At 41.0% G+C, this 10,923-nt stretch overlaps 1 non-coding gene across 1 annotated transcript; it reads left to right on the top strand.

The window, feature by feature from the left end:
* The first annotated feature begins 6,854 nt into the window (after positions 1-6,854).
* On the top strand, positions 6,855-6,961 carry LOC112753576 (small nucleolar RNA R71). Its single transcript, XR_003177957.1, has one exon. It is a non-coding gene; the product is annotated as a small nucleolar RNA R71 (small nucleolar RNA).
* Positions 6,962-10,923: the final 3,962 nt, after the last annotated feature.

Below are 10,923 nucleotides of genomic sequence, written 5' to 3'. Positions count from 1 at the left end.
GGGACTTTTTAGACTTTTACTTTTACTTTTAGCTAGTTTCTTTTTTCTTTGTAATTGAATTCAGAGCTATGATTCACTAAACCCCCTTTCATTGGGTTAGGGAGCTCTATTGTAATTCAATGAATCAATAATAGTTTATCTTCTTCTTCAATCTTTTCTCTTGAATTTTGTTAGAAAGCTTCTCGATCTAATTCCATTGAGTAGTTGTCTTGGGAAAGAGACTACTCATACTTGGAATCCTTCGGAGCCTTGGGAAAGGAATGGAGGATTCATGCTAGAGAAGCTTTCTCACAGTGGATTGGATTGGGGTTTGGATGGATATTGTGACATGTAATCCTACCAAATTGTGGTTCATGAAATTGTGTGGTATAATCAGTGATCAAGCATCATCTCTTCTTATGAACATTTAAACCAAGGGATTGGGAATTTGTTTGTTTTTAGAGAGCATTGGTGAGCCAAGGAATTGGGATCCAATCATATAAGATTGCCAAGCAAAATTCAATGAATGCATTGGTTGAGGAAGAGATTTACATGTTTTGATTCGGAGATTTCAATATCTCCTAAACCCAATGAATTCCCCATTTCTGATTTCCACTTTCTCTTTACATTCTGCAATTCAATTCTTGCAATCATCCCCATTCCCTTTTAATTTCATCAATTTACATTCTGCTCTTTAATTCATGCAATTTAAGATTCAGCCATTTAATTTTCTTGTCATTTACTTTTCCCGCCAATTTTACATTCCGCAATTCTCATCTCAAATCTTGATTCCGCTCAACTAGAACACACTTCTAATCCGAATTGCTCACTCAACCAATCCTTGTGGGATTCGACCTCACTCTATTGTGAGTTTTTACTTGACGACGATAACCGGTGCACTTGCCGGAAGAAATTTTGCCGATCGTGCAATTTCCTAAATCGTAGCATAACACGTTTATGCGCATCATCCATGACACTCATCACCTTCCTCAACCCACGAACGTGTGTCTGACAATCACCTCCATTCTATATCAGATTGAATGAATATCTCTTAGATTCCTTAATCAGAATCTTCATGGTATAAGCTAGATTGATGGCAGCATTAATGAGAATCCGGAAAGTCTAAACCTTGTCTGTGGTATTCCGAGTAGGATTCTGGGATTGAATGGCTGTGACGAACTTCAAACTCACGAGTGCTGGGCGTGGTGACAGACGCAAAAGGATAGTAAATCCTATTCTGGTACAATTGAGAACCTGCAGATGGTTAGCCGTGCGGTGACAGCGCACTTGGACCCTTTTCACTGGAAGGATGGATGGTAGTCATTGACAACGGTGATCCACCAATATACAGCTTGCCATAGGACGAATGTGCGTGCGTGAACAAGAAGGCAGAGGAATGCAGGAATTCAGAAGACAAAGCATCTCCAAAACTCCAACACATTCTCATTTACTGCATAACAAGTAACTTTTAATTCATGTTCTATTGTTCATTTGCAAGTCAATTGATAATCACCTATTAATATCCTGACTAAGATTTGTAAGACAACCATAGCTTGCTTCAAGCCAACAATCTCTGTGGGATCGACCCTTACTCACGTAAGGTATTACTTGGACGACCCAGTGCACTTGCTGGTCATGTGTGCGAAATTGTAAGAGAGTAACAATTTTGTGCACCAGTGCACCATTTCTTCAGAAGGTTCCTACAAAGTTATTGGAAGTTGCTTGTTTCCAAAGCACTTGAGACATAGTTAGCTTGCATGTATGCTTGCGAATTTCTGAACTTAATTTGGTGTGTGAACACCAAACTTAGTTCTTTTGCCTAGTACGACAGATTGCTTACTTGTAGAGAGCCTCATATGTTGTTATTAACAAAACAACCATTAACTTCTGACTAAACTACTGCTAAGTGGTTCCCCTAATTGTTTGGAGCTAGCAATCTGTCATTGGAGTGTAGTGTGATTATACTCATATCTTTGGTGGAACACCAAACTTAAAACTACACTTTCACTCTTGGATTTGTTTTGGTGTAGAACACCAAACTTAGCTCCTCGCAATACAGGGGAAACAACTTGTGATTTTTATTGAAATGACGATGAAAAAGAAACTACCTCAGGTTGGGTTGCCTCCCAACAAAGCGCTCTTTTAGTGTCGCTAGCTCGACGATTCCTCCATTACTTGAGATGATACTTCACTTTGGGGTTTTCCCCCATGTTTGCCAGGTAGTGTTTGAGCCTTTGTCCGTTCACAGTGAAAGTCCTCTCCAAACTTTTATCCATGATTTCTATGTGCCCATATGGCGAGACCTTTGTGACAAGGAAGGGTCCTGACCACCTTGACTTGAGTTTGCCAGGGAACAGTCTCAATTTGGAGTTGTAAAGGAGTACTTGCTGCCCCTTTTTGAAACTCCTTAGTGCCAGATGCAGGTCATGTCTTCTCTTCGCCTTTTCTTTATAAATCTTGGTATTTTCATAGGCTTGAGATCAAAATTCCTCTATCTCTTGCAGCTGCAGGATCCTCTTTGCACAGCAGCAATGCTGTCAAAATTTAGTATTTTGAGAGCCCAGAGAGCTTTGTGTTCCAGCTCCAGTGGTAAATGACAAGCTTTCCCATACACCAGTTGATATGGGGACATTCCAAGTGGAGTTTTGAATGCTGTTCTGTATGCCCAAAGAGCATCATCCAGCTTCTTCGACCAATCCTTTCTTGATGCACCCACAGTCTTTTCCAGAATCCTTTTTAGCTCTCTGTTGGATATCTCAGTTTGCCCGCTTGTTTGGGGATGGTAAGGAGTGGCCACCTTGTGTTTACCCCGTATTGTAAGAGAAGAGCTTCTAGTGGTCTGTTACAAAAATGGCTCCCTCCATCACTGATGAGTGCTCGTGGAACTCCAAATCGGCTAAAGATATTCTTCCTAAGGAAGTTCATGACCACCTTGTTATCATTCATTGGAGTTGTAATAGCCTCCACCCACTTGGAAACATAATCCACTGCCACCAAGATGTACTTGTTTGAATATGAAGTTGGGAATGGTCCCATGAAATCGATTCCCCACACATCAAACAGTTTTAGTTCTAAGATGAAATTTTGTGGCATCTCATTTCTCTTGGGCAAGTTTCCAGCTCTTTGACACTCATTGCAGTTCTTTGCTAGTTCTATGGCATCTTTGAAAAGGGTAGGCCGAAAGAATCCACTTTGTAACACTTTGGCTGCAGTTCTGTCCCCTCCAAAATGGCCTCCATAATATGAGCCGTGGCAGTTCCACAAGACCTCTCGTCCCTCTTCTTCTGAAACACATCTCCTCAGGATTCCATCTGAACACTTCTTGAAGAGATATGGCTCATCCCAGACAAAATACTTTGCATCATTTAGGAGCTTTCTTTTTTGATGTGTATTGATCTCTGGAGGTAAAGCCCCAGTTGCTTTAAAATTGGCAATGTCTGCAAACCATGGTGCTTTGTGAACTGCCATCAACTGCTCATCAGGGAAGAGCTCATTTACACTTGCATCATGTGTTACACCTTCATCCTAAGGGATTCTGGATAGGTGATCCGCTACCTTGTTCTCCACTCCTTTCTTGTCTCTGATTTCAATATTGAATTCCTGCAACAATAAGATCCATCTTATTAGTCTCGATTTTGATTCTTCCTTGGCAAACAAATATTTAAGTGCTGTGTGATCTGTGAAAATAATCACTTTAGCACCAATGAGGTATGATCTAAACTTGTCAAATGCAAAAACTATTGCTAGCAACTCCTTTTCAGTAGTGGTATAATTTCTTTGAGTATCATTGAGGACTTTGCTAGCATAGTATATCACATGGAGTAAGTTATCTTTCATCTGCCCTAACACTGCCCCAACTGCAAAGTCAGATGCATCACACATCAATTCAAAGGGTAAGTTCCAATCAGGTGGGGAAATGATAGGGGCAGAGGACAATCTTTTTTTCAAATTCTCGAATGCTTACATGAATGTTTCATCGAAGATAAATGGTGTATCAGATACAAGGAGATTGCTCAAGGGCTTGGCTATCTTTGAAAAGTCTTTAATAAATCTTCTGTAAAAGCCAGCATGCCCTAAAAAGCTTCTAATTGCCTTGACATCACTAGGTGGAGGAAGTTTTTCAATAAGTTCCACTTTAGCTCTGTCCACCTCAATGCCTTGGTTAGAAACCTTATGGCCAAGGACTGTTCCTCCTGTCACCATAAAGTGACATTTCTCCCAGTTCAAGACCAGATTGGTCTTTTGGCACCTTTTCAATACCAAGCCTAGGTGATTCAGGCAGCTAGGAAAGGAATCTCCAAATACCGAGAAATCATCCATAAAAACATCAATGAATTTCTCTATCATATCTGAGAATATAGAAAGTATGCAGCGTTAGAAAGTTGCCGGCGCATTACATAGCCCAAATGGCATGCGCCTGTAGGCAAACACTCCATATGGGCAAGTGAATGAGGTTTTCTCTTGGACTCTGGGATCAACCACTATTTGGTTATATCCTGAATAACCGTTGACAAAACAATAATATGCATGTCCTGCGAGTCTTTCCAACATCTGATCCATGAATGGGAGGGGGAAATGGTCCTTTCATGTAGCCTCATTGAGTTTCCGATAGTCTATGCACATCCGCCATCTTGTGACGGTCCTTGTAGGAATTAGTTCATTCTTCTCATTGTGGACTACAGTGATCCCTCCTTTTTTGGGCACCGCATGCACGGGGCTGACCCAGGGGCTGTCTGAAATCGGGTAGATTACCCCTCCCTGCCATAACTTCATAACTTCTTTCTGCACCACTTCCTTCATGATTGGGTTTAGCCTCCTTTGGGATTGAATGGATGGTTTGGCATCATCTTCCAACAGTATCTTATGCATACATATGGCCGAACTGATTCCTTTCAAGTCAGCGAGGGTCCATCCAATGGCATCCTTATGCTTTTGCAACACTTGGAGTAATTCATCTTCCTGATCTTGGCTGAGGGATGAGTTTATGATCACCGGGTAGCTTTCATTCTCTCCTAAGTATGCATATTTGAGAGTGGGTGGTAGTGCCTTGAGTTCAAGTTTGGGTGCTTCTAACTTTTCATTCTCTTCCTTTGGTGCACCTTGTATATGCATCTCTGCTGTCGCAACCTCTTCACTAGATGTTAATCCCTCCTTTATTAATCCTTCAGGTTCTTCTTCTTCAAAACTCTCCTGCATTGCATCTTCCAATGAGTCCAACCTCATACATTCTCCCCATTGTTCTGGTGGATAACTCATGGCCTTGAACACATTGAATGTCATCTTTTCATTGTGTAATCTCAAGGTGAGATCACCTTTTTAGACATCAATGACAGCTCCAGCAGTAGCTAAGAACGGTCTTCCCAGGATGATGGAGGCTTTGGCTTCCTCCTGCATGTCCAATACCACAAAGTCTGCTGGAAAAATGAAATCCCCCACCTTCACCAGCAAATCTTCCACTATACCATGAGGGAACTTGAACGATCGGTCTGCCAGTTGTAGGGCCATTTTTGTCGGCTTATCCTCCTCAATCTTTATTTTTCTCATCATAGCTACTGACATCAGATTTATGCTGGCTCCTAAGTCACATAGAGCTTTCTCCATTGTGATCTCCCCTATAATACAAGGGATCTGGAAGCTCCCAGGATCCTTCAGTTTCTGGGGTAGTTTATGCTGAATGATAGCACTACATTCTTCGGTTAGTATCACAGTCTCGTTGCTCTTCCAACTTCTCTTCTTAGTCATCAATTCCTTCAAGAACTTGGCATAGAGCGGCATTTGCTCTATTGCTTTAGCAAAGGGTATGTTAATATGCAATTTCTTGAAGATTTCTAAAAATCTGGAGAACTAGCTGTCATCCTCCTTCTTCTTCAGTTGTTGAGGATATGGTACTTTCGGAACATATGGCTTCAGCTCTCCTTCCTTTTGACGTGAGTTGGAGGTGGGATTTGAGCTTCATCTTATTCTTCCTTCTTTCCAACTGAATATTTCTCTTGGGGTTGCTTGGGAGTCTCCTTCAATTCTTTTCCACTTCTGAGGGTTATAGCCTGACACTCCTCCCTTTGGTTTGAGTCTGCATCGCTGTGAGGGTCGTGGCTAGAAATTCTCTTGAATAGGTAGCCAATTTGTGTCTTAAGTTTCTTGATTGCAGCATCTTGATTCTGCATATTGGACTGCACTTCTTCTCGAAATGCCTTACTGTCTTGAATCTCTTTGCATATGCTCTCAAGCATAGTCTCAATTTTGGAGAGTCTATCTTCAGATGAGGGTGAGTTGAGAGTGGAGGGGTGAGTTTGGTTATTCTGGTTTTGGTATGGATGTGGAGAGGTGTTGTTAGGGTAGTGTTGATATGATCTTTGTGTGGAATGTTGGTGAGCTGCATGGTTGTTGGGGTTGTGACACCTCTGATCTTGGTTTTGATCTTGTTGATTTCCCCACCCAAAGTTTGGGTGATTCCTCCATCCAGGGTTGTAGGTTTTGGAGTATGGATCATGGGTTTGCTGGGCGAGTTTCCAATGTAATTGGCTTGTTCTTGCTCCTTCTCTGCCTCAGCATTCACTCCCTCTTGGGTTGCTGATGAGGTGGTGATTGCTGCCACTTGGTTCCTCTCCATCTTCTTGGTGAGGTCAGCTAGATGCTTGGTAATAAGCTTATTTTGGGCCAGCAGTGCATCCACATTATTTAGCTCCATCACTCCTCTAGTGTTGCCTCTTTCAGAAGCATAGAAATAGTCATTCTCAGCTACAGTTTCAATGACATCTATGGCTTCTTCAGTGGTCTTCTTCTTGTTCAGAGATCCCCCGGATGAATGGTCTACTGCCTTCTTTGATTCATAAGAAAGGCCTTCATAGAAAATGTGTAGCTGCACCCATTCATTGAACATATCTGGTGGTCACCTTCTTGTAAGGTCCTTAAACCTCTCCCATGCTTCATATAGAGTCTCACCATCCTGCTGCCTGAATGTTTGCACCTCAGCTCTCAGCCTGTTAATCTGTTGAGGAGGATAGAATCTTGCCAGGAATTTATTTACCACATCTTCCCGGGTTGCTAAACTCTCCTTTGGAAAGGATTCCAGCCATTTAGATGCCTTGTCCTTGAGTAAGAAAGGGAACAGAAGTAGTCTATAGGTGTCAGGATGAACACCATTAGACTTCACAGTATCATATATCCTCAGGAAGGTGGTTAGATGTTGATTGGGGTCTTCTTGGACACTCCCTCCGAATGAACAGTTGTTCTGAACACGGGTGATGAGCTGTGGCTTTAGTTCAAAGTTGTTGGCATGTATGGTTGGCCTTTGGATGCTACTCCCATAGTTTCCTGGGTTTGGGTTGATGTAAGAACCCAGAACTCTTCTCTCTTGCCCAGCATGATTTGCTAGACCCTCTCTGCCATGGTTGTGAGCCTCTTCTTCTTGATGGTTCTCCATGTTTTCATCAATGTCTGGTTCAAAATATTCTTTCTCTTCCTCAGCACCAACTACTCTCTTTCCACTTGCTTCCCTCCTTAATCTAAGGAAGGTCCTCTCAGGTTCAGAATCAAATGAAGTTGAAGCCCCGCTTCTTCTCCCTATCATACAACCAACAAGGCACAAGCAAGGAACTAGATGCAGAGACTATTCTTGTTAGAAATGCTGTTAGTGTGAGTGATGCAATATATCAAACAGTTAGTGTGTTAGTGGACTAAATCGTAAACAACTAAGAAAATAGGTAGTGGGAAGGGAAGAAAATAACTGAACAGAAAGTAAATTACTCAAATGAACTTAAATCAAACAAAAGAATAAAATGCTCAATCTAGTTATCCTCCAATTTAATCATTGTTGAGACAAAATCAATCCCCGGCAATGGTGCCATAAACTTGATGCACACGAAAACTTGTCTCTCAACAATTTTCCTTCGGCAAGTGTACCGAATTGTCGTCAAGTAAAACCTCACAATAGAATGAGGTCGAATCCCACAGGGATTGATTGGTCAAGCAACTTTAATTAGAGGAATGTTCTAGTTGAGCGAAGCAGAATTTGGTTTGAGTGTTGCAGGAAATTAAATGGCAAGAAAGTAAATAGCAGAAAATGTAAATGCCAAAAGTAAAGAGCTGAAAGTAAATGGCGGAAGGTAAATTGCAAAATTTAAATGGGAATGGGGAAGATGCTCATAAAAGTAAATTGCAGAAATTAAAGAGAATGGGTAAGATCAGAGATGGGGATTCATTGGGCTTAAGAGATGTTGCATTCTCTGGATCAAATTCATTTTCATCTCTTCCTCAATCAATGCATTCATTGATCTCCTTAGCAATCTTAAGTGATCGAATTCCAATTCCTTGGCAATTCAATCTCTCAAATCTTGATCAATAGCCAATTCCTTGGTCAATTGCTCATGAGAAGAGATGAAGTATGGTCACTGATTATACCACATGCATTCCCAAATCAAGTATTAGTAGGATTATAGTCACCATATCCAACCAAACCCAATTTGGTCCAACATGAGAAAGCATTTCTAGCATGATCTCTTCATTCCTCTTCCAAGGTTCAGAAGAGATCCAAGTATGAATAGCTTCTTTTCCAAGATAACTACCCAATTGGATGAAGATTGAAAGCTTTCTAGTAAAATCAAGAGAAAAGATAGAAGAAGAGTAATGAAAACTAGTATTGATCCATCAAATTACAACAGAGCTCCCTAACCCAATGAAAGGGGTTTAGTTGTTCATAGCTCTGGAAATAGAAAACAAAGATGGAGAATTGGTGCACGAAATTGGAAATCACAATTCTTCACAAATTCGCACAAATAACCAGCAAGTGCACTGGGTTGTCCAAGTAATACCTTACGTGAGTAAGGGTTGATCCCACGGAGATTATTGGCTTGAAGCAAGCTATGGTTATCTTGTAACTCTTAGTCAGGATATAATATCAATAATAATTTTTAGTTTGAATTGTAAAAAGTAAAAGGGCAGAACACAAATAATACTTGTTATGCAGTAATGGAGAATATGTTGGAGTTTTGGAGATGCTTTGTCCTCTGAATCTCTGCTTTCTCCCTATCTTCTTCTTAACGCACGCACGTCCCTCCTATGGCAAGCTGTGTGTTGGTGGATTACCGTTGTCAATGGCTACCATCCTTCCTCTCAGTGAAAATGGTCCAGGTGCGCTGTCACCGCACGGCTAATCAACTGTAGGTTCTCGATCATACCGGAATACGATTTACTATCCTTTTTCGTTTGTCACTACACCCAGCACTCGAGAGTTTGAAGTTCGTCACAGTCATCCAATCCCAGAATCCTACTCGGAATACCACAGACAAGGTTTAGACTTTCCGGATTCTCAAGGATGCTGCCAATGGATTCTAGCTTATACCACGGAGATTCTGATTAAGGAATCTAAGAGATACTCATTCAATCTGATGTAGAATGGAGGTGGTTGTTAGACACATGTTCATGGATTGAGGAAGGTGATGAGTGTCACGGATAATCACCTTCTCTATAATTAAGCGCAAATGAATATCTTAGATAGAAACACGCATTTTTGAATGAAAAACAGAAATAGTTGCATTAATTCATCAAAACATAGCAGAGCTCCTCACTCCCAACAATGGAGTTTAGAGACTCATGCCGTCAGAGATTACAAAGTTCAGATTTAAAAATGTCATGAGATACAAAATAAATCTCTAAAAGTTGTTTAAATACTAAACTAGTAACCTAGGTTTACAGAAAATGAGTAAACTATGATAGATAGTGCAGAAATCCACTTCTGGGGCCCACTTGGTGTGTGCTGGGGCTGAGACTACAGCTTCTGACGTGCCTGGGCTGTTTTGGGCGTTCAACGCCAGGCTGTAACCTATTTCTGGCGTTGAACTCCAACTTGTAACGTGTTTCTGGCGCTGGACGCCAGACTGCAACATGGAACTAGCGTTGAACGCCAATTTATGTCGTCTATCCTTGAGCAAAGTATGGAGTATTATATGGTGCTGGAAAGCCCTGGATGTCTACTTTCCAACGCAATTGGAAGCGCGTCAATTGGACTTCTGTAGCTCTGAAAATTTCATTCCGAGTGCAGAGAGGTCAGGATCCAACAACATCAGTAGTCCTTTTTCAGCCTGAATCAGATTTTTGCTCAGCTCCCTCAATTTTAGCCAGAAAATATCTAAAATTACAGAAAAACACACAAACTCATAGTAAAGTCCAGAAATATGAATTTTGCCTAGAAACTAATGAAAATAAACTAAAAACTAACTAAAACATACTAAAAACTATATGAAATTAACCCCAAAAAGCGTATAAAATATCCGCTCATCACAACACCAAACTTGAACTGTTGCTTGTCCCCAAGCAACTAGACAAATAAAATAGAATACAAATGAGTCAAGAAACAATAATATCTCATAGTTTTTGAGTGAAGCTCAGATTCTAATTAAATGAGCGGGGCTAGTAGCTTTTTGCTTCCAAACAGTTTTGGCATCTCACTTTATCCATTGAAGCTCAGAATGATTGGCATCTATAGGAACTTAGAATTCAGATAGTGTTATTGATTCTCCTAGTTCAGTATGTTGATTCTTGAACACAGCTACTTTTATGAGTCTTGGCCGTGGCCCTAAGCATTTTGTTTTCCAGTATTACCACCGGATACATAAATGCCACAGACACATAATTGGGTGAACCTTTTCAGATTGTGACTCAGCTTTGCTAAAGTCCCCAATTAGAGGTGTCCAGGGTTCTTAAGCACACTCTTCTTTTTGCTTTGGACCTTGACTTTAACCGCTCAGTCTCAAGTTTTCACTTGACACCTTCACGCCACAAGCACATGGTTAGGGACAGCTTGGTTTAGCCGCTTAGACCAGGATTTGATTCCCTTAGGCCCTCCTATCCACTGATGCTCAAAGCCTTGGATCCTTTTTATTATCCTTGCCTTTTGGTTTTAAGGGTTATTGGCTTTTTCTGCTTGCTTTTTTTTTTTTTTTTGCA

This window comes from Arachis hypogaea, chromosome 15 (assembly GCF_003086295.3).
Source record: "Arachis hypogaea cultivar Tifrunner chromosome 15, arahy.Tifrunner.gnm2.J5K5, whole genome shotgun sequence".
Classification (NCBI taxonomy): domain Eukaryota; kingdom Viridiplantae; phylum Streptophyta; class Magnoliopsida; order Fabales; family Fabaceae; genus Arachis; species Arachis hypogaea.
Note: the sequence above shows the minus strand (reverse complement) of the source record. Positions and strands in the feature narration are given on the sequence as shown.